Source organism: Rhinatrema bivittatum, chromosome 1, assembly GCF_901001135.1.
Source record: "Rhinatrema bivittatum chromosome 1, aRhiBiv1.1, whole genome shotgun sequence".
Classification (NCBI taxonomy): Eukaryota; Metazoa; Chordata; class Amphibia; order Gymnophiona; family Rhinatrematidae; genus Rhinatrema; species Rhinatrema bivittatum.
Genome location: NC_042615.1, coordinates 48449277 through 48470469, shown reverse-complemented (window position 1 = coordinate 48470469; position 21193 = coordinate 48449277). Strand labels below are relative to the sequence as shown.

Sequence of the window (21193 nt, the reverse complement as noted above, 5' to 3'; positions counted from 1 at the left end):
GTATCGGCCCGAGAGTTAGGAGACAGACACACACTAGTTCTTTTATTAGATAGTATACTGAACCACCAGAGGTGGCAGTAGTGAGCTGGAATGCCTGGCTGGGCTGTAGTCCCTCAGATTCTGGAACAGCGATCCCTGGAGGCTGAGCTGTAGAGAAACTGAAATATAGTGAGTAGGCAGGGTATGCAGGGTTCATGGATAGAACCTGATGGTAACACTCACACAATGTCTCATAGAAGCCCAGGAGCTGGAATGTATAGGCCCTCGAGGAGCGAGTACCTGGTTCCAGGGAAAGCTCTGAGAGAGCGATGGTAACTCACAGATGTAGTAGGCAGTGATGACTTCCAGGCAGAAGTGAATACTGAGCAAGTCTGGGAACGAGGGCCCTCGAGGAGCGAGTACCGGTTCCAGACTGTCACCTGAAAAACAAAGGAGAGAGCGAGGCCCCCGAGGGGCGGGTACCCCTGGTAAGTCTGAGGAGGCAAAGTAGCTTGGAATCCGAAGCGAGTCCATTCCATTCCTTGCTAACTCGATGTGTTAGCAAATTCTTAGACCTTATATATCCGTCGCAGGTGACGTCATCTCAGGGGGACGCCCCTGAGGTTTGCGCCATCGCCGGTACTTCAGTTGGGGCCGCACGCACGCCCCTAGGCCTCCAGTAACATGGCGGGTTGCAGCATCTAACCGGTCCGGGGACGCCGGAGGACTTCGGCAGAAGGACGCCGCGGCAGCCAATCTTCCCCCGGGCGAAGAGGGAGGCGCCAAAGAGGTAAGGAGGGCGGAGAGAGGGCATCGGGAACCGATGGACACAACAGTAACATACTGAAGGCACATTTTATCTTGGGTTTGTGTACACATTTTCCAGTCAGCGCACTTTATAAACTCCTGGTAGCATAACATTAGCTTAGTGCATGGGGAGTTAAAAACAAAACAAAACACATTTCTTACAGTTTAGACAGAACAAGTGAGTTATGCACCTCTACCATCAGATGGAGATGGCGCAAAGCTGACATCACAGAATATATACATCTGCAGTGACAGCCCGCCAGTATTCTCTGTCTCCAGCAGATGGCGGGCATGCATATCCCTATTGGGGATTGCTTAAAGTTTTCAGAAGGAGAAAAGAAGAAAGAAAATTAATTCGCCCCACTCTCCTGTGGTGATACCATATGGTCCCTTCCTAAGTTGAGAATTTCTGAAGTGATATATATTGGATTTTTCCTCAGATGAGTGCCTTGGTCCGGTAGCTGGTTTTCAGCTGGCGTGGACTTAGCTGTAAAAGACAACTGAAAGCAAGCAGTTACAGGAAGCTAAGCGCAGTGGTGATGGTATATGCCCTCTTCCCCCGCAACCGGAGACTGATTCTGTACTCAGCCAGGATGGGCTGAGCTCAGGTAAAGCAAAAAGAAAAAAGAGAGAACGAACAAAGGAGGGTTTTTTGTAGGGATTCCTCCTTCCTCCGGTCTCCCTGCTTGGCGTACCGATCCAACGTTTATTCATTCCTGCCTCCGAGGGAGTTTAGGGGACGTGGACAGCCTGGTGAGTTGAGCAGCCTTTTTGGTCTAGGCCTCACTCTTAGGCTTATCACTGTGCATTGTATGGTAGGCCACAGTGACGATTCGCACATTTTTCTGCGCTTTAGGCTGCCCTCTTCAGGACCGTCGGTTCATGTGAGTGCGTTTGGCTGTGTGTCCAGTTGTGAGCCCAGTTTTTGGATGCTTAGTTGGGTGCTTGCTTGGAAGTCCAATTGGTAGCAGCATCTATTTGAGACACACGCTTACCTATATGCACAGTCTGAGCGGCATTGAGGGCACTCAGTTGTTGAGCGCTCATTGAGGCACAGGGTTGTTTGCTTAAATTTTGGATGCCTATTTTTTTGCAGTGCAAATATAGCTGGATGTACGCTCTTCAGTTGCCTGTTAAAATGTACTGACAGACTGATGGCGGCTATAGCTAAGAAACCTAGCGCCATACCTTCTGTGCTGCTTGTCATATTCAGGCATCTCAGCCTGTGATTCCCGCTAACTTGTGTCAGTGCTGCTTGGAGGCTTAGGGAGAATTGCCTTTGGCTGATTTTACTAAGCCGGGTTCTTCCCAGCCTGATGCAGGCCTGGGTAAAGACATATCAGAAGGGGCGCCTGATTTTGGAACTCCCCTAACTGGTTCATCAGCGTGGGAAGGCAGTTCAGTAGGCACAGGACAGGTGCCTCTTGATTTTGGCATGGATCCTGCTGCCTTTTCTTGGGTGGAATTTTTTCAAGAATTATAGCCCTTTCTTCAGGCGTAGGTCTTGGCCCCGACCAGCCTTGCCAAGTCAGAGTCACAGGTGGTGACCTCTTGCACACCTGGTGCTGTGGTTAAGCATTAAAGTACACCTAGATCAGCGGCCGGTCTTCCTGATAGAGACCCGGATGGTACAAATGATGAAGCCGATCCTTACTCCCTGAAGGATGGGGAAATGTATTGTAGGACAAGCAGGATGGTAGCCCTCACACATGGGTGACATCATCTGATCCAGCTCGGCACAGAAAACTTATGTCAAAGTTTCTAGAACTTTGACTAGGTACACTGAGCATGCCCTATACCACACGTCCATGCGGGGTCCCTCTTCAGTCTTTTTTTTCCATGGAGCTTTTGCCTTGGGGATACTTGAGCTTGTGGCTTTTTTTTTCTAAAAAAAAAAAAAAAAAAAAAAATTGCTTGGAAAACTTTTCCACCGAAAGTTTTCATTTTTTTCGTGTCCTTTTTCAGTGCGGGTCCCTTTCCAATTCCCTCTAGTGTCTCAGTGAGGTTTTTTGGCAGTTCGGTAAGTTTTCTTTTGCATCCGTCCCCCCCCCCCCCCCGCCCCACAGGGGCTGTGCTCACTGGCATTGATCGCCCACTGTCTCCACATTTGTTTTCACCCCATTCAGTTTGTTTTGTCATAGCCTCGTTGGGTTTCCGTCAATACCCTCCGTGCTCATGGACCATGTCCATTACGGACCCATATGTTGTGTGTATTCTCTGCCTGGGTTCATTGCATGACGACCAGGGGTGCCACTCGTGCGACCAATGACCCCGAAGAGATGTCGTTCTCACCTTGACAAGATAGAAAATCTCTTTGGGGTGATGATGTCTGAGCCATTGACATTGGCATCGGTAGCATTGATGCTGAAGGACCATGGAGCCGCACCAATGGACACTGAGCCATCGATATCAGTGGGGCCATTCACTCCACCAGTGGATAACGGCTCTGGGGACCGACCTCTGTCTTTCTCTTTCAGGTCGAGTATATCGGATTTGTCATCATCGACCTTGGCACCGGGGAACGACCAGGCGGAGCCCTGAGGGGAAACCAAGGAAGCATCTGCACCAGTCAACTTTGATGCACGATGCCGGGCTCAGGTCGGTGCCAGCTCCTTTCATGATGCTCCCGAAGTGACCCCGCAGCGAGGCGTGCTTATACTCCATCAATGCCGGGGATTGGCGACTGTCTCCGCTGATCCACCTCGGGGATCAGAGGAAGATCTGGCCACCGTTCCCGCCTTCTAGTCCATTTTGGCATCGGCAACTTTCGAGGAGGAGTTGGAGCTCAGAGCCCAGCTGGCGGTCAATTGGGTTCTGCCAAGCATTGAGCCTGTGGAACCAACGTTATTGATGCCCGCACTCTCCCTGCTGGAACCGCTGCTGGAGTGTTTCAACATGCTCGTTGGTGTGTTACCAACCTAGCTGGTGCTGGTTCCTGGGAGGCCATCAATGCCTGACGGGACACTGATGCTTCCCCTGACCGATGCAGTGCTCATTGCTGGTTCTTCCTCTGAGGAAGCTCCGTCAAGGCCAGAAGGGGCACCGAGGCCTGCAGCCCCCATCCAGTCTGCCGGGGCCAGCGCCGGTGCCACCGGAGCCTATGCCTCTGGCAAAGGCCAAGCATGCAGGGACCCATCTCCTGTAGATTACCTTGAGGATGAGACCCCTTTGACCCTTAGGAGGATGACACTGCAGAATCCTCCTCAGAAGACTCTGAAGTCTTCCCTCAGAATCATCTCCTCCAGAGAAACGAAGGAGGTCACTGCCTGAGGACCTGACATTCGCAGGTTTGTAAGGGCGATGGTGGAGGCTATCCTGTTTCAGTTGATGATAAAGTAGGACCCCAGACACAAGATGCTGGAAATTCTCCAGTTTGTGCAGACTCCTAAAGAGACTGCAGCGGTCCCGGTACATGACATCTTTAAGGAGTTGCTGTTGAAGATTTGCGAGCATCCCCTCATGGTTCCTCCTGTGAATAGGAAGGTGGACGGGGTTTACCTCGTCCAACAGGCTACCGGACTCGAAAAGCGTCAGCTGGCACACCACTTAGTAGTGGTCGAACCTGCTCTCATGAGGGCTAAGTGCTCTCAGATCAATGCCTTGGTGCCCCCGGGGAAGGATCACAGAGTGATGGATGCTTTTGGGAGGAAAGTATTTCAGGGACTATGCTCATTGCCTGCATTGCCTCTTAGCAGATCTACATGAGCCAATATTCTCGCAATCTCTGGAAGCAGGTGTAGGAGATGGCCGAGCAGCTACCTCAATAGCAGCAAGACACCTTTCTGTTGCTGGTGCAGAAAACATGAGGTGCGTTCCACCTGTGATGTTTTCGAGACAACAGCGAGAGTCTCTGCAATGGGAATTGGTGCCCATAGAATGGCATAGCTGCGGGCCTCAGATCTCCAACCGGAGGTACAGGAAAGACTCTCTGACCTGCTGTACACAGGGGAGAATCTCTTTGGAGACAAGGTGAGGGATGCTGTGGTCCAGTTGCGAGATCACCATGAGACCCTCCAGCATCTCTCTGCCAGCATTCCTCAGCCAGGTGGTCTGTGAGACAGGGTCAGAGGAGGTCTTTCTACTGCCAGAAGTACTAGCCTCCAGCCCCTCATGCCCGTTTGCAAAGGGTGAGCTCCCTCGGCTGTCCCAGGCAGCAGCGAGCTCTCTAGCCCCAACTGGGTCCCCAGCCAAATCCCAGGATGGGGTTTTGACTGTATTGTAGGAAGCATAAGCCAGCTGCCCATACCTAAAATGCTGGAGCCCCCAGTCAGGGGCAGGCTACGGTTCTTCATGAATCGGTGGCCCAGTATAATCTGGGACCAATTGGTTCTGTCCATCATCCGTCAAGGGTACCAATTAAATCTATTGGGTGTCCTGCCAAATTCTCCTCCATGCCCATTTTGGGGACCGCTAGTGCATCAGGAAGTACTGTTAAGGGAGCTCTCTGCCCTCTTAATGGCCAAAATGGCCAAGCCTTTCCCACCAAGGCAAAAGGGGCAGGGATTCTCCTCCTGGTACCTCCTGATTTCAAAGCGAACAGGAGGACTCCATCCCATCCTAGACCTGAGGGCTTTGAGCAAGTTTCTAAAAAGAGAAAAGTTCAAGATGGTTTCCCTGGGCACCCTGATTCCCCTCCTGCAAAAAGGGGAATGGCTATGCTCCCTCGATTTAAAGGACACATATACCTACATCAAGATCTTTCCAGGTCAAGGAAGCATCTCAGATTTGTGGTGGGTAAACAGCAATTCCAGTACAGATAGTTGCTGTTCAGACTAGCATCAGCCCCATGGGTCTTTACAAAGTGCCTGACCATGATGGAGGCATACCTCCACAGTCTGGGTGTGCATGTTTTCCCCTATCTGGATGATTGGCTGGTCAAGAGCACCTCTCAAGCAGGTGCAGATCGATCCTTGCATTTACCATCCGGGTGTTGGAGTCACTAGGGTTTGTCATCACCTACCTGAAGTCCCATCTCAGCCCGTCAACTCAATTGGACTCCATAGGAGCCCTGCTAGACTTGGTTCAGGGAAAAGCCTTTCTGCCGCGCTCCAGGGTTCTCACTTTGGCGTTCATAATGGAGATGATTCAATAGAGCTAGTAGGTATCAGCTCAGCACATGTTGAGGCTGTTGGGCCACATGTCCGCAGCTGTCCAAGTTACTCCTTTGGCATGTTTGCTCGTGCGCAGAGCCCAATGGACCTTGAGGTCGCAGTGGAGCCAGACCACCCAGGACCTCTAGGCTCGTACCCGTATCACTTCGTCTCTCTGGGTCTCCTTGTCTTGGTGGTGGGTTCTTTCGAATTTGGAGCAGGGAATATCGTTCCAAGCTCCCCCTACCCAAATTGTCCTTACCATGGATGCATCCATCCTGGGGTGGAGTGTTCATATAGATGGGCTCCGCACCCAGGGTCTGTGGTCTGCTCAGGAAGCACAATGTCAAATCAACTTCCTGGAGCTCCGGGCAATCTTTGGGCTTTCACAGATTGACTGTCCAACAAAGTTGTCCTGATTCAGACAACTAAGTAGCATTGTTGTATATCAACAAGCAAGGAGGCATAGGGTTGAACTTCCTGGTTCAGGAAGCGGTCCAGATCTGGTCCTGGGCTCTGTCCCATGGGAATCGTGCTCTGGGCCATGTATCTAGCCAGAACGTAAAATGTGATAGCAGACAGACTCAGGCCCTACGAGTGGTCGCTGTATCAGGGGGTGGCAAATCGGATCTTCTGCCTCTGGGAGAACCCAGACATGGACTTGCTTGCATCCCCCTGCAACAAGAAGGTGACTCCGTTCAGGTCATGCAGCGAACCAGCCTCGGACGCCTTTGCTCGCCATCAGGGCAAGGATCTTCTGCACGCATATCCTCTGCTTCCTCTAATACAGGAGTAGCTTAGTGAGTTAGAGCAGCAGGTTTTGAACCAGGGAGATCAGGGAGACCAGGGTTCAAATCCTACTGCTGCTTCTTGTGACCTTGGACAAGTCACTTTACCCTCTGTTGCCTCAGATACAAACTTAGATTGTTAGCCCTCTGGGGACAGAGAAATAACTATAGTACCTGAATGTAATCCACTTTGAAGTGCTGAAAAGCAGAATATAATTAAATAAATCCTTTGGGAGTTGTTCTTCCCCATATCTCATTATGTAGGTCTGGTTTCCACTCCTTCGGGAGTTGTCCTTCCCCAGATCTCATCACATAGGATCAGGGCAGGCTGCGGCATCCCAACCTTCAGGCCCTGTCACTCACAGCCTGGATGCTGAGAGGCTGATTCTGCAGCCGCTGGATCTTTCCGAGGATGTATCTTGGATCCTGAAGCTTCTAGAAAGCCTTCCACTGGAAAGTCCTATGGACTGAAGTGGAGGAGGTTTTCTGTGTGGTGTGAGCAAAAGGCCCTAGATCCTTTCTCCTGTCCCACACAAAAACTGCTTGACTACCTTCTGTACCTTTTGGAGGCTAGCCTAAAAAACAACTCCTTTAGAGTTCATCTAAGTGCAATTGGAGCATACCACCAAGGTGTAGATGGTACGCCTTCCCTAAGGTTTCCTGCTATGTCTTGGGACCTCAAAGTGGTGCTGGCTCAGCTGATGAAAGCTCTTTTTGAGCCGCTGCGTAGCTGTGACCTGAAGTACCTGACCTGGAAGGTCATATTTTTGGTGGCAGTCACTTCAGCACGCATGGTCAGCGAGCTACAGGCCTTAGTGACTTGTCCACCTTATACCAAGTTTTATCATGACAGGGTAGTCTTGTGCATGCATCCTAAGTTCCCGCCTAAGGTGGTGATTGACTTCCATCTTAACCAGTCAGTCATCCTGCCAACATTCTTATCCAGGCCCCATTCGCTCCAAGGAGAACAAACACTGCACATAGATATAGTATACTCGGATTTTCAGAAGGCGTTTGACAAAGTTCCTCATGAGAGGCTTCTAGGAAAAGTAAAAAGTCATGGGATAGGTGGCGATGTCCTTTCGTGGATTGCAAACTGGCTAAAAGACAGGAAACAGAGAGTAGGATTAAATGGGCAATTTTCTCAGTGGAAGGGAGTGGACAGTGGAGTGCCTCAGGGATCTATATTGGGACCCTTACTGTTCAATATATTTATAAATGATTTGGAAAGAAATACGACGAGTGAGATAATCAAATTTGCAGATGACACAAAATTGTTCAGAGTAGTTAAATCACAAGCAGATTGTGATAAATTGCAGGAAGACCTTGTGAGACTGGAAAATTGGGCATCCAAATGGCAGATGAAATTTAATGTGGATAAGTGCAAGGTGATGCATATAGGGAAAAATAACCCGTGCTATAATTACACAATGTTGGGTTCCATATTAGGTGCTACAACCCAAGAAAGAGATCTAGGTGTCATAGTGGATAACACACTGAAATCGTCGGTGCAGTGTGCTGTGGCAGTCAAAAAAGCAAACAGAATGTTGGGAATTATTAGAAAAGGAATGGTGAATAAAACGGAAAATGTCATAATGCCTCTGTATCGCTCCATGGTGAGACCGCACCTTGAATACTGTGTACAATTCTGGTCGCCGCATCTCAAAAAAGATATAATTGCGATGGAGAAGGTACAGAGAAGGGCTACCAAAATGATAAGGGGAATGGAACAACTCCCCTATGAGGAAAGACTAAAGAGGTTAGGACTTTTCAGCTTGGAGAAGAGACGACTGAGGGGGGATATGATAGAGGTGTTTAAAATCATGAGAGGTCTAGAACGGGTAGATGTGAATCGGTTATTTACTCTTTCGGATAGTAGAAAGACTAGGGGGCACTCCATGAAGTTAGCATGGGGCACATTTAAAACTAATCGGAGAAAGTTCTTTTTTACTCAACGCACAATTAAACTCTGGAATTTGTTGCCAGCGAATGTGGTTAGTGCAGTTAGTATAGCTGTGTTTAAAAAAGGATTGGATAAGTTCTTGGAGGAGAAGTCCATTACCTGCTATTAAGTTCACTTAGAGAATAGCCACTGCCATTAGCAATGGTTACATGGAATGGACTTAGTTTTTGGGTACTTGCCAGGTTCTTATGGCCTGGATTGGCCACTGTTGGAAACAGGATGCTGGGCTTGATGGACCCTTGGTCTGACCCAGTATGGCATTTTCTTATGTTCTTATGTTCTTATGTTCACAGTTTAGGTTGCAAGAGTGCCTTAGCCTTCTGCCTGGAGTAGACAGAAGCCCATAGACATTCCTCCCAACTTTTCATTTCTTTTCACAGGAATAGATTGGGAGTTGCCATTGCCAAACAGACACTATCCAATTAGTTAGTAGATTGCATCTCCTTCTGTTATGCCCAAGTGGGATTGCATCTTGGGGGTCATGTCAAGGCTCATTCTGTCAGAGCCATGGCAACATCTGTGGCCCACGTGCAAACAATTCCCATGGAGGAGATCTGCAAGGCTGCAACCTGGAGTTCTCTCCACACATTCACTTCACACTACTGTCTGGATAGGGATGGCTGACGTGACAGTAGGTTCGGCCAGTCAATCTTCCAAACTTTTTGTGGTGTAAAACCCAACTCTTCTTATCTAGGGCCCAGTATTTGGGTTCAAGCTTTCTCCATCTCTGTTACCAATAGCATTGTTGTTGTGCCCATTGGCACTTGGTTGGCGTCTGTTTTGTGTTGGGGAGCAGCCTGTAGCTAGGGATTCACCCATGTGTGAGGACTTCCATCCTGCTTGTCCTAGGAGAAAGCAGGGTGCTTACCTGTAACAGGTGTTCTCTTAGGTCAACAGGATGTTGGTCCTCAAGAAACCCACCCACCACTCTGCAGAGTTGGGATTCTCCTATTTTTTATTATTTTATTTTTATCATAATTCTGTTACAAGACTGAAGAGGGCCCTGGGTGGATGCATGGTATAAGGCATGCTCAACATGCCCAGGTACCTTGACAAAGTTCTAGAAACTTTGACATAAGTTTTCCATGCCAGGCTCCATCCAATGATGTCACCCATGTTTGAGGGCTAACATCCTGCTGTCCTAGGAGAACACCTGTTACAGGTAAGCAACTCTGCTTTCTCCAGGATTGGCACTGTATAGGACTATGATACGATTCTTTCTTATAGGCCGATATATTAAAGTTCGTGGGAGAGTGGGTGAGCGCCTGCTCTCCCGGCGTGCGCACAGGCCAGTGTCCTGTGCGCGCGATTCAGTAAACTAACGTATTTAAATTAGGGCCGGTGGTAAAAAGAGGCGCTAGGGACACTAGCGCATCCCTAGTGCCTCTTTTTGGACGGGAGTGGCGGCTGTCAGCGGGTTTGACAGCCGACGCTCAATTTTGCCAGCTTCGGTTCTCGAGCCCGCTGACAGCCACGGGTTCGGAAACCGGACGCCAGCAAAATTGAGCGTCCGGTTTTCAAGCCACGGGCCGACTTCACATTTTTTTTTTTTTTTTTACCTTTTTTTAACTTTCGGGACCTCCGACTTAATATCACCATGATATTAAGTCGGAGGGTGCACAGAAAAGCAGTATTTACTGCTTTTCTGTGCACTTTCCCAGTGCCGGCAGAAATTAGCGCCTACCTTTGGGTAGGCGCAAATTTCTGAAAGTAAAATGTGCGGCTTGGCTGCACATTTTACTTTCTGTATCGCACGGGAATGACTAATAGGGCCATCAACATGCATTTGCATGTTGCGGGCGCTATTAGTCTCGGGGGGGTTGGACGCGCGTTTTCAACGCGCCATTACCCCTTACTGAATAAGGGGTAAAGCTAGCGCGTCCAAAACGCGCGTCCAAATGCAGGTTAACAGTGTGCTCCACCGGAGCGCACTGTACTATATCGGCCTGATAGAGATGAGGTACTGGTTCTGATTTCCCAGACACTAAAGATGTTTGGAGTCTTTGGGGCTGAATCCATGTCTGAGCCAAAGACAAATCCCATTTTGATTTATTTGCGTAAAGCCTCGTATTTTTTCTCTATTAAGGAGGCCATTCAAGAATTGATTGATCTTGAGTGGGATGCCCCAGAAGCTAATTTCAAAGGGGAATGAGTCTTGGAAGGAATGTACCATCCTGGATCCAGCTGCGAGAAAGCAATTACGTTTTCCAAAAGTGGAAGCACTTGTGTTTGCCGTCAGCAAGAGGCAGGCAGTGGAATGTACATGGTCAAGGTTCCTTAGTATGAGGGCTGTGATTCCAGTCTAAAGAAAATATGGGTCAGTATTCTATTTATTTCATTGTGCCCAAAAAGGAGGGCTCTTTTCGTTCAATCCTGGATCTCAGAGGGGTCAACCATCATTTGCGGGTGACTCCTTTTTGCATAGAAATCTTCTGCTCAGTGATAATGTTCGTTCAGTTGGAGGAGTTTCTGAAATCCTTGGATTTGTCCGAGGTGTATCTGCTTATTCCCATTTGTCTAGAACATCAACATTTTCTGAGATTCGAGGTTTTGGGATGTCATCAGTTTCAAGCATTGCGTTTTGGTCTGACCACTGCGCCCAGAACTTTTTCCAAGGTTATGGTGCTGGTGGCGGCAGAGTAAGAAGAGGATGGGATTCTGATACACCTGTACTTGCTGACTAGCTGATTCGGGCCAGGACTCTGGAACAGAGCCTCCTGCTGTCACGCAAGATGATCTCCTTTTTGCAAGAGCTCGATTTGGTGGTGAACCTGGCCAGGAGCAGTCTTCAGCCATCTCAGTTCCTAGTGTATCTTGGTGTTCTGTTCGACACAAATCAGGGCAGGGTGTTCCTGCCAGAGAGTCACATTCAGACTTTGATGGCACAGGTGCATCTATAGATGAACTTAATACGCCCGACAGTGTGGTCCTATCTACAGATGCTCAGATTGATGGTGGTGGCCCTGAAAGTTGTGCTGTGGGCGAGGGTGCAAATGCGTCCTCTTCAGCACACCCTGCTGTTTCGTTGTTGCTCACAGTCTCAGGACTATTTGATTCACCTGCCGATGGAGGTCTGCACTCACCTGCAGTAGTGGTTAAAGGCAGATCATCTGAGAAAGGGGTTTCCCTAAGCTCACTGGACTGGACTGGCTGGTACTCATGACAGATGCGAGTCTCCAGGGTTGGGGGGCTCTTTGTCAGGAGCTGACAGTGCAAGGGCACTGGACTCCAGAAGAATCTCTCTGGAGTATCAATCGGATGGAAGCCCGTGTGGTCCAGTTGACATGCTTGTGGTTTGGCAAATGATTGCAGCATCAAGCGGTCCGAATAGTATCGGACAATGCAATGACAGTGGTTTACAACAATCGGCAGGGAGGAACCAAGAGCCAGCAAGTATCACCATAAATAGCCCAGCTTGTGGAAAGAGCAGAACTGCATTTTCAGGAGATCTTAGCCTCGCACATTGTCTTTTCCTGCAATGTTAGAGCAGACTTTCTCAGCAGACAGAGTTTGGATCCAGGAGAATGGGAATTGTCAAACGAGGCATTTCAGGTGATAGTGGATCACTGAGGCCTTTTTTTCTGGACCTACTAGTGAATTCTCGCACTACAAAGGTTCCTCGTTTCTTCAGTCACAGGAGAGATCCAAAGTCCTTGGAATCATGCAGATGTGGCCGGAGGGCGAGCTACTGTTGCCTTCTCCCTGTGGCCCATGTTGGGCAGAGTGATCCAGAAGATCGAGGATCATAAGGGGATGGTACTTTTGGTGGCACCAGATTGACCCAGGAGGCGATGGTATGCAGATCTGCGAAGGCTCCTGGTAGACTCCCCCTTCTGGCTTCCTGCACACAAGGATCTGCTGCGGCAGGGGCCGGTTCTTCACGAAGATCCGACTCGATTTTGTCTTACGGTATGGCCCTTGAGAGGACTCACTTGCTAAAGTGTGGATATGCTACTGCAGTCATTGTCAACTTGCTGCGATCGAGAAAGTTCTCCACTTCCTTAGCCTATGTGCAGGTTTGGCGAGTGTTTGAGACTTGGTGTGAAGATCATGGGGTTATTCCTTGTTCTGTTAAGATCCTGCTCATTTTGGAATTTTTGCAGGATGGATTGAATAAAGGATTTGCCCTTAGCTGCTTAAAGGTACAGGTTGTGGCTTTTGCTTGTTTCATGGGTCAGGTGAATGGTGGACCTTGTCGGCTCATCCAGATGGTGGCCCGTTTCTTGAAAGGAGTGAAACATTTTCATCCTCTTGTGGTTACCGGTGCCCTTGTGGAGTCTTAATCTGGATTTGGATTTCTTAGCAGGCCCTACTTTTCGATTGCTGCGTAAACCTTTCTTGTGGCTATTGACTTTGAAAACGGTGTTTGTTGGGCAGTTTGTTCTATGCGTAGAGTATCCAAACTGCAGGCTTTGTCTTGCTGAGAACCGTTCCTTCGAGTGACTCTGGGGGCAATACAGCTGCATACTGTTCCTTCCTTTTTTGCCAAAAGTGATCTTGGATTTTCATTTGAATCAGTCCATTTCCCTGCCGTCTCTGAGATGCAGAGGAATATCATCTGTTGCGACCCTTAGATGTCAAGAGGCATATTGTGAGGTATCTGGAGGTTTCTAAACCTCTCAGGAAGACAGATCACCTGTTTGTCCTCCACAGTGGAGGTAAACAGGGTGAGTCAGATTTGCGGGCTACACTAGCTTGCTGGATTAAGGAGGTAGTCATGGCCACGTATGTAGATGCTGAGCAGCCATTGCCTAGTCAGGTAAGAGCTTATTCCCCTAGGGCTCAGGCAGTGTCATTGGCGGATGTTAGACCGTTGTCTCCCGTCAACATTTGCCAAGCTGCAACATAGTCCTCCTTACACTCCTTTTCCAGGTATTATCATCTGGATGTGCAGGCCTGGGAGGATGCAACCTTTGCATGTGCTATTTTGAGTGGACCGTGGGCAGCCTCCTGCCCTGTTCAGGAGTAGCTTTGGTACATCCCACTTGTTCTGGATCCACCTGTCTAAACACTAAGAAATGAGAAATTACTACTTACCTGATAATATACTTTTCTTTAGTATAGACAGATGGATCCACCTTTCCATCCTTGGTTGCCGGCAGGTAGTGCTTTTGTCTTCCTGCGTGGCCGCATGTTTCCAGGGGTTACTGGTAAATGTTAATCCAGTCACTAGTCTAGTTTTAATACATTCTTTTGTCTGAGCCAGTGTTTCCTGTTGGCTGAGTGCTGGAATGGTTATCATTAATCAAGTTTTGTTAGTCTGTCCACAGTTGGCTTTTGCAGAGAATACTGGCAGGCTGATGTCACTGCAGGGGTTTATATACTGTGATGTCAACTTTGCTCTTTCTCCTGTCTATACTAAAGAAAAGGAAATTATCAGGTAAGTAGTAATTTCTCAGTGTTAACTTGTGCATTAAGAAATTGTGCATAGAATTTAAGTACACAGTTTTAACCCACACATTATTGCATCATCCCTATATTCAGTTTACATCCTTTAGAAGGTATGGTCTCCAGAACTGTACACAGTACTCCAAATAAGGTCTCACCAGAGACTTATACAGAGGCTTCTGGCTATTCCTCCGCCTATGCACCCAAATATTATTTTGGCTTTGGCCATCACCTTATCTACCAGTTTGGTAACCTTAAGAACATCAAATATGATCACCCCAAATCCTGTTTTTATTTTGTGCATAGAACGTCACCCCCTATAGTGTACCAGTCTCTAGGAGGACCTCAAGATCAGGCCAGATGAAATCTTTCTTCCTCCCGAGAAGGCACTCTCCTTCGCTATCTCATTCCTGGTAGCAACAGCAGGCCCTTCTTGGCCGCCCCAGGCAACAGAGGGCTCCTAAACTTCAGCACCTCAGTCAAGTCCTGGGACGGGATTTTGACTGGATTGGAGAGGGTGTAGCCACGACCCAGGTACCCATGTCAATGGACTTTCCGGCAGGGGCAGGCTGCAGTTCTGCATGAGCTAGTGGACCAGTATAACCTCAGTCCAGTAGGTCTTCTGCATTATTCGCAGAGGATACAAATTAAATCTATTGAGTGCCCCACCAATTGCTGCTGATTCCATTTTGGGGACCAGTAGCATATCTTCTTAAAGGCCAAAGCAGTCAAGCCCATTCTACCAGGGCAAAGAGGGCAGGGATTCTACTCTAGGTACTTCCTGATACCTAAGAAAACCAGGGGATTCCATCCCATCCAAGACCTTAGCATCTCAAGCAAATTTCTAAAACGAGAAAAGTTAGATGATTTCCCTGGGCACCTTGATTCCTTTTCTGCAAAACGTGACTGGCTATGCTCTCTCGATGTAAAAAAAAAAAAAATGCATAGACTCGCATCAAGATCTTCCACAGCCACCTGAAGTATCTCAGATTTTTTGTGGAAAAACTGTACTTCCAGTACCATGTCCTGTCGTGTGGCTTCTGCCTGCTCCTCAGGTCTTTATGAAATGCTTGGCTGTGGTGGCGGCACACCTTTGCAGACTTGGGAGTACATGTTTTTCTCTATCTGGGTGATTGGCTGGTCAAGAGCACCTCTCAGGCATTAGGCCCGAGGAGTCCATGCGCTCGACCATCTAGGTGCTGGAATCACTACGGTTCATCATTAACTACCCCAAGTCTCAGCTGGCCACCTCAACTGGGTTCATTGGAGCCCTGCTAGACACAGCTCATACCAAAGCATTCCTGCTGCGACAATGGGATTATCACCTTTAAGTCCATTGAAGTACAGATACAAGGGAGCCAGCAGGTATCAGCATGGCACATGTTGAGGGTATTGGGCCATATGGCTGCAACCGTTCATGTTACTCCCTTGGCATGACTGCATATGCGAAGAATGCAATGGACACTGAGTTGCAGTGGCTTCAGTTCATTCAGGATCTGCGGGACTGCATCTGAGTCACTCTGTCTCCGGGTTTCCTTGTCCTGGTGTGGGAAGTTTCCAATTTGATATTGGGAGGGGCATCCTTCCAAATTCCTCTGGTGCAAATTGTCGTGACAATGGATGCATTCACCCTGGCCTGGGGTGCCCATGTAGATAGACTGAGCACCCAGGGTCTTTGGTCCACCCAGGAACATCTCTATCAAATCAACTATCTGGAGCTCTAGACTTTCAGAAATCGGTTATCCAGCAAAATTGTGTTGCTCCAGATCGACAACCAAGTGGTGATGTACTACATCAACAAGCAGGGAGATACAGGCTCTTACCCCCCTGTGTCAAGAGGTGGTCCAGATATGGTCATAGGCTCTCTCCCACAGGATGGTGCTCAGGGCCACATATCTGGCCAGTCTGGAGAATAGTATTGTAGAGAGACTGAGTCAATCCTTCAGACCCCATGAATGGTCTGTAGACCAAAGAGTACCCAACCAGTTCTTCCACTTTGGGGAACACTGGAGGTGGAACTGTTCGTAGCCCCTTGGAACAGGAAGATTTCTCTGTTCTGTTCCATGTCAGGACACATGGACAGCTGGCTTCAGATGACTTCACTCTTTATTGGGTCCAGAGTTTCCTGTATACATATCCTTCAGCTCCGCTGGTGGTGAAGATTTAGTTGAAGCTCCAGGAAGACAAGGGGACTATGATTCTCATAGCCCTCCACTGACCAAGGCAGGTCTGATTTCCACTTCTTCGAGAGTTGTCCATCTGTAAACCGATTAGACTGGGGACTTCCCCAGCTCTCATCACCCAGAATCAGGGCAGATTGCAACATACCAACCTTCAGCTTGGATGCTGAGAGGTTGATTCTACAATCCCTCAATCCCTCAGACAATATATCTCATGTCTTCATAGCTTCAAGAAAGCTTTCCACCAGAAAGTCCTATAGACTAAAGTGGAGAAGGTGTTCCATGTGATGTGAGCAAAAGGCCCTAGATCCTTTCTCCTGCTCGACACACAAACTGCATGACTACCTTCTACATCTCTCTGCTAGCTTCAAGATCAACTTTGTTAGGGTTCATCTTTGTGCAATTGGCTCATATCACACTGGTGAAGAAGGTAAACCCATCTCCGTACAGCCTATAGACGGGGTCTACTTCAGTTGAAGCTTCTCCTAAGGCCTCCCGCTGTATCCTGGGACCTCAATTTGGTGTTAGCTAAGTGGAGTGCCACAGGGATCGGTATTGGGACCGGTTTTACTCAATATCTTTGTCAGCGGCATTGCGAAAGGGATAGAAGATAGTTTGTCTGGTTATGGATGATACTGAGATCTGCAACAGAATGGACATGCCTGAAGGAGAAGAGAGAATGAAAAATGATTTAAGAACATTTGTAGAGTGTTCAAAGATTTGGTAGCTGGGGTTCAATCACCAAACAGACAAAAACGCCTCAGGTGAAAATTCCTCCTGAACAAAAGTATCAAAAGACAATGCCAAGAAGTACAGTATTGGTGTGATACTATCAGTTCCGGGCACTACCTTGCGGTCTGGCCACTGTGCCCAGAACCTTTTCCAAAGTTATGGTGGTGGTTGTAGCAGTGTTAAGAAAGGAAGGCATTCTGTTTCACTTGTATTTGAACGACTATCTGATTTCTGCCAAGAGCCTGGAAGAGAACCTTTGGGTCTCACACAAGGTGATCTCCTTATTGCAGGAACTAGGCTGGGTAGTGAACTTGGCCAAAAAGCAAGCTGTAGCCATCTCGAGCACTGGAGTACCTGGATATTCACTTTGACTCAAAGCAAGGCAGGGTATTTCTGCCGGAGAGCCACATTCAGAAGCTAATGGCGCAGGTGCAATTATTGATAGAATCAATGCCCCGACTGTATGGTCGTATCTACCTTGGCTGCTGAATGGTTGTGTTGTGGTCCTCCTGCGTGGTTGCTTGTTCCAGGGAGTACTTGTATGTGTCAATTTAGTCCCTAGACTAGTGTTATTGTACTCCTTGTCTGAGCTCAGTGGTTTCCTGTTGGCTGAGTACTGGAGTGGTTGTTAATAATCAAGATTTTGTTAGTTTGTCCACAATTGGATTTTGCAGAGAATACTGGCAGGCTGATGTCAGTGCAGGGTATGTATACTGTGACATTAGCTTTGCTCCATCTCTGTCTGCTGGTAGAGGTGCATAATCCACTGGTTCTGGATCCATCTGTTTGTACTAAAGGAAAGGAAATTATCAGGTAAATAGTAATTTCTCCTTTGAAATGTGTTATTTGTGATAATTGTGGGTGGATCCTTGGGCCGGTGGCAGATGACCATGCCCACACGGGAAGATCCCGAGAGGGACCACCAGTCAGGCTCAGAATTGGGAGACAGACACACACTAGTTCTTTTATTAAACTGTTTTAGAGAACCACCAGAGGTGGCAGTAGTGAGCTGGAAGAGCCCGGCTGGGCTGTAGTCCCTCAGGCACTGGAACAGCAATCCCAGGATGCCTGAGCTGTAGAGAAACTGAGATAGTGAGTAGGCAGAGTATGCAGAGTTCAGGAACAGAACCTTGATGGTAACACTCACACAATAGTCTCTTGGAACAGCCCAGGAGCTGGAATGAAGTAGGCCCTCGAGGAGCGAGTATCTGGTTCCAGGGAAAGCTCTGAGAGAGAGATGGTAACTCACAGATGTAGTAGGCAGCGGTGACTTCCTGGCAGAAGTTATATTCAGTAGCAGGTCCGGTTACATGGGCCCTCGAGGAGTGAGTACCGGTTCCAGACTGCGACCTGAAAAGCAAGAGAGAGAGCGAGGCCCTCGAGGAGCGGGTACCGCTGGTAAAGTCCGAGGAGGCAGAGTAGCAAGGTAAGTGGAGAGTGAATCCCATCCGCAGCGATACGCAGCTAGGTAGGAAACCCGTTGCTAACTTGATTAGCTAGCAAAACAAGAGACCTTAAATATCTGGTGATGATGATGTCATCTCAGGGGGATGCCCCTGAGGTTCGCGCCACAGCTGGTACTTGAGTCGGGACCGTGCTGTGCGCGTGCCCTTAGACTTCAGGAGAACATGGTGGAAGGCAGCGTCTAGCCAGTCTGGGGACGCCGGAGGAGGTCGGCAAAATGACGCCGCGGCAGCCAAACTTCCATCAACCAAAGAGGGAGTCACCAAAGAGGTAAGGTGGGTGGAGTGGAGACGTCGGGCAGCATCGGTCGCAACAGAAATGTTTATATACAAATGCTAGAAGTCTAAAAAAACAAGATGGGAGAGTTAAAGTGCATAGCACTGGCTGAAAAGAGAGATATAATTGGCATCTCAGAGACCTGTTGGAAGGAGCATAACCAATGGGACACTGTGGTATCAGGGTACAAATTACATCAAAATGATAGGATGGATCAAATTATGGAGTGGTGGCACTTATATGTTAAAGAGAGCATTAAGTCAAACAGGATAAATGTTCTGCAGGAAACAAAATGCAATGTTGAATCTTTATGGATAGAAATTCCAGGTGAAAAAGGGAATAAAATTGTAATGGGGTGTATTACCGTTGACCTGGCTAGAATAAACTAACCGACAATAAAATGCTAAAAGAAAACAGGGAAGCTAACAAAATCAGCCAGCATAGCAATAATGGGCGGTTTCAATTACCCCAGTACTGAGTGGGTGAATGTTACTTCAGGACATTCTAGAGAAGCAAAGTTCCTAGATGAAATAAATGACTGCTCATGGAGCAGCTGATACAAGAACCAACAAGAGGGGAATCTATTTTAGACCTAGTCTTTAGTGGAACACAGGATTTGGTGCAAGATGTAACCGTGTTGGAGCCTCTTGGTAATAGTGATCACAGTATTATCAAATTTGAATTACTAACTGGAAGGAGCACAAAAAAGAAATCTACTGTGACAGCATTTAACGTTCAAAAAGGTGACTATGATAAAATGAGGAAAATGTTTAGGAAAAAACTGAAAGGAACAAACTGCAAAGGTTACAAGTTTAGCTCCGGCATGGATGTTTAAAAATATCATTTTGAAAGCCCAGAACAGATGTATTTCATGCATTAGAAAAGGTAGAAAGAAGGCTAAATGACTACCGGCATGGTTGAAAGGTGAGGTGAGAGAGGCTATGATATCTAAAATAACATCTTTCAAGAAATGAAAAAGGGATCTGAATGAAGAAAACAGGAAACCGCATAAGCACTGGTAAGTCAGATGCAAAGCATTGATAAGGAAGGCAAAGAGAGAATTTGAAACAAAGCTTGCTTTGGAAGCAAAAACTCATAATTAAAGCTTTTTCAGGTACATTTGAGGTAAAAAGCCTGCAAGGGAGTCAAATGGACCATTAGATGATCAAGGGGTAAAAGGAGCACTTAGGGATGACAAAGCCATAGCAGAGAGACTAAATGAATTCTTTGCTTCAGTATTCACTGAGGAAGATGTAAAAGATATAACCATAAAGCATGGGCAGAGTAAACAGCTCACACACATGGAGAAAATACAGCAAAAATAATATGTGGCAATATATCCAAGCTAGAAATGATATTGAAAGGTGATGATTCAGAGGAACTGAAACAAATCTCAGTAATCCTGGAAGATGTATTAGGGCAAATTGACAAACTAAAGAGTAGCAAATCACCTGGACCAGGTGGTATACATCCCAGAGTGCTAAAAGAACTGAGAAATTTGTAAACTATTAATAACATCATCTATGTTACCTGAAGATTGGAAGGTTGCCAATGTAATGCCAATTTTTAAAAAGGGATCAAGGGGTGTTCCAGGAAATTACAGACCAGTGAGTCTGATGTCTGTGCCAGGCAAATTGGTAGAAATTATCATAAAGAACAAAATTGCTGATCATATAGATAGGCAAAGTTTAATGGGACAAAGCCAACATGGATTTAGCCAAGGGAAGTCTTGCCTCATAAATTTGCTACATTTTTTTTGACAAAGTCCCTCATGACAGACTTCTAAGGAAATTAGAAAATCATGGTATAGGTTGCAGTATCCTGTTGTGGATTGCCAACTGGTTAAAAAATAAAAAACAGAGTAGGGCTAAATGATAAATATTTCCAATGGAAAAAAGGTGAATAGTGGAGTGCCCCAGGGATCTGTTCTGGGACCAATGCTTTTTAATATGTTTATAAATGACCTGGAAATGGGAACAAGTAGTGAGGTGATCAAATTTGCCAATGACAGAAAATTATTCAAAGTTGTCAAATCACAAGAGGATTGTGAGAAATTGCAAGAGGACATTGCGAAATTGGGAACCTCAGCATACAAAAAGCAAATGAAATTTAATGTAGACAAGGGCAAAGTGATGCACTTAGGGAAGAGTGTTGTGTCCGCCCTCTCTCCGCCCTCCTTACCTCTTTGGTGCCTCCCTCTTTGCCTGCGGGAAGATTGGCTGCCGCGGCGTCCTTCTGCCGAAGACCTCCGGCATCCCCGGACCAGCTAGATGCTGCAACCCGCCATATTCCTGGAGGCCTGATACAAGAACCAACAAGAGGGGAAACTATTTTAGACCTAGTCCTTAGTGGAACACAGGATTTGGTGCGAGATGTAACCGTGTTGGAGCCTCTTGGTAATAGTGATCACAGATGATTGCTCCTCCCAACAGATAGCTCCTAACAACAGACTACTAACAAAGAGTAACCCAAATTGTAGCTACAAAATGCAAGGCTCCAAATTAGGAGTCACCACTCAGGAAAAGG

General features: G+C 47.5%; 1 protein-coding gene across 2 annotated transcripts in view; it reads left to right on the top strand.

Moving 5' to 3' along the window:
* Positions 1-21193, top strand: part of TTC29 (tetratricopeptide repeat domain 29) — a 495923-nt gene that overhangs the window by 302929 nt on the left and 171801 nt on the right. The gene's annotated exons all lie outside the window — the stretch shown is intronic.